We start from the raw sequence: 3,305 nt of genomic DNA on the forward strand, positions 1-3,305 counted from the left end.
GTTCCCAGCAAACAGCCCAGCAAATGACCCAGCAGCATCTGTCCAGCACAATGACCCAGCATCTGTCCAGCAAAATGACCCGCCATCTGTCCAGCACAATGACCCAGCAGCATCTGTCCAGCAAAATGACTCAGCATCTGTCCAGCAAAATGACTCACCATCTGTCCAGCACAATGACCCAGCAGCATCTGTCCAGCAAAATGACCCAGTGTAACAGTATAACTTTAGACCGTCCCCTCGCCCATACCCAGGCGCGAACCAGGGACCCTCTGCACACATCAACAACAGTCACCCACGAAGCATCGTTACCCATCGCTCCACAAAAGCCGCAGCCCTTGCAGAGCAAGGGGAACTACTACTTCAAGGTCTCAGAGCAAGTGACGTCACCGATTGAAACACTATTTAGCACGAACACCGCTAACTAGCTAGCCATTTCACATCTGTTACATCAGCATCTGTCCAGCAAAATGACCCAGGATCTGCCCAGCAAAATCACCCATTAATTAGCCTTCAGCATGATATATCAACTGGCCAGCAACAGGAAACATAATTCAGCCCGAATCTGGCCATCTGGGCTTTTAGACTTCCAGAATTTCCAGACGTATTAAAAGAAAAACCTGAAAGAAAATGTGACGATCTCCGTTGCCCTGCGGTTCTCTCGAAGTGGAGGTCTCAGATTGGGCAGGTGTTGTTTGCCTTCATGTGTACCTATACTTGGTGAGTATAGTTATGTAGTAAACTGATGTTAGCTTAATGTTAATGATATAAGTTCATACATGCTTGTTTGTGTGTTTGTGTGTGTGCATCAGCCTGAGCCCTTCTCCTGTCTCTGTCCTCCATACTCTGTCTTCTCATAATCACTGCAGCTTATAGCATAGCACATAGTCAACTTCTACATGATGATAATCAACACCATCAGTCAATGTCATTTGTATTATGAACATAATTGTTAGTCTAACTATATTCTTGTATGTTTCTACTCTCGTTGAGAGACCAGACAGTGAAGGGATATGTACGAATTCTTCAGTTTTCATACTCACGCTAATAACCTTTTTACACTATTGTGCCTACCCAGATCATAATGTGCTGGCTTGGATATTTTCTTCTCACATTGTTAAACCATCACATTTCCAGCAGCATAACAAGACCATCTCTATTCTGCTCCTCTGACCTCGGTCCCAATAATCCATCATTTCTCCTCTCCACATTTTATTTTTTAAGGAGTCATGGAACGGCATGATAAAGAATAAATACAAGTACAGGAAATGCAGAAGAAGTTTAGGGGGCAAGGGAAAAAATAAACCCAGATGACATCAAAAATGAAGACCTGACCAAAATAGCCAAGGTAACTATTGGTATACAAATAAGGGCCTATATTCAGTTTGTCAAAGTCGAACCGCTGGTCCCAGATCTGTTTTTAAGATCATATATATACGATTGTATGGACAGGTGTGGACCTGATCCTACAACAGCACTCTGAGATGCTTTGTGAATAAAGGACATTTTGCCTTTTTCTATAGACTTTGATCGTGTTTGATGCTGTATGTATCAACATTTGATGATATTTATATCTGATTTTCAGATTGAGATTGGTGAGAATTCCTTCAGTCAAGAGTTACATGTTGAACAGATGCAGGTGGAATGCCAAGAAAAGAGACCGAACATCAGTTCCCTACAAGACAAAACGAAAAGGACTGAAAAATAACGTTTTTATGAAACAAGGCACCAAGGACATCTTAAAACTGTACCCAGCACTCCATTTGTCAGCCATTGTAAGTAGACAAAAAGTCTGATAGAAAGAAATGGTAAAAAGCACAACTAATGTAACATAACCAGGTACTTCCATCTGAATCTAAGATATATTGATGATGCATTATAAACAAATAGACTTTCAGATTTTCTCAGAGATGAGAAGCAAATTCGTTATGGATGTGGACAGAAACATTCTGTCCGGATTCGACCCAATGGCCGACAAAATCATTGCAGAGGGGGGTGTGCCGTGGAGTTGCTGAATCTCTACAATAATGCAGCTGTTCTAATTCTATTGATTCTAATCCCGCCATTTTATTACTCACCCTATTACACAGGCCTGAAGGTCACAGCAGCCATTTTATTACACACCCTATTACACAGGTCTGAAGGTCACTGCAGCCATTTTATTATTCACCCTATTACACAGGTCTGAAGGTCACTGCAGCCATTTTATTACACACCCTATTACACAGGTCTGAAGGTCACTGCAGCCATTTTATTACACACCCTATTACACAGGTCTGAAGGTCACTGCAGCCATTTTATTACTCACCCTATTACACAGGTCTGAAGGTCACTGCAGCCATTTTATTACACACCCTATTACACAGGTCTGAAGGTCACTGCAGCCATTTTATTACTCACCCTATTACACAGGTCTGAAGGTCACTGCAGCCATTTTATTACTCACCCTATTACACAGGCCTGAAGGTCACTGCAGCCATTTTATTACTCACCCTATTACACAGGTCTGAAGGTCACTGCAGCCATTTTATTACACACCCTATTACACAGGCCTGAAGGTCACTGCAGCCATTTTATTACTCACCCTATTACACAGGTCTGAAGGTCACTGCAGCCATTTTATTACTCACCCTATTACACAGGTCTGAAGGTCACTGCAGCCATTTTATTACTCACCCTATTACACAGGTCTGAAGGTCACTGAAGCCATTTTATTACTCACCCTATTACACAGGTCTGAAGGTCACTGCAGCCATTTTATTACTCACCCTATTACACAGGTCTGAAGGTCACTGCAGCCATTTTATTACTCACCCTTTTATTACACAGGTCTGAAGGTCACTGCAGCCATTTTATTACTCACCCTATTACACAGGTCTGAAGGTCACTGCAGCCATTTTATTACTCACCCTATTACACAGGTCTGAAGGTCACTGCAGCCATTTTATTACTCACCCTATTACACAGGTCTGAAGGTCACTGCAGCCATTTTATTACTCACCCTATTACACAGGTCTGAAGGTCACTGCAGCCATTTTGCTCCTCCCCTACCTGTTCAAAGAAGATCCAAGTGGGTACGTCACAGGGTATGTATTTCCCAACAGACAAATAAATAAATGCAAAGTTAGTAGTAATGTGTAAGGTGTGCTGTGCTCAGTTGTTAACTTACTGTTTGAAATATGATTTGAGTAACCTTCATTTTACTTTTTTTGTTTGACTTTTTTACAGTGAGGGGAATACCTTTACGGATGAGAGCCACATTCAACTCTTCCTGGATGGAGAGGAGCTACTCATTAAAGAGCTGGAGG

General features: G+C 42.1%; 1 long non-coding RNA gene across 1 annotated transcript; it reads left to right on the forward strand.

The window, feature by feature from the left end:
* Positions 1-382: 382 nt before the first annotated feature.
* On the forward strand, positions 383-2,807 carry LOC112221198. Its single transcript, XR_006079583.1, has 4 exons — positions 383-717; positions 1,222-1,345; positions 1,583-1,772; positions 2,134-2,807. It is a non-coding gene; the product is annotated as an uncharacterized LOC112221198 (long non-coding RNA).
* The last annotated feature ends 498 nt before the right edge of the window (positions 2,808-3,305 follow it).

This window comes from Oncorhynchus tshawytscha, linkage group LG21 (genome assembly GCF_018296145.1).
Source record: "Oncorhynchus tshawytscha isolate Ot180627B linkage group LG21, Otsh_v2.0, whole genome shotgun sequence".
In the NCBI taxonomy this organism is placed as follows: Eukaryota; Metazoa; Chordata; class Actinopteri; order Salmoniformes; family Salmonidae; genus Oncorhynchus; species Oncorhynchus tshawytscha.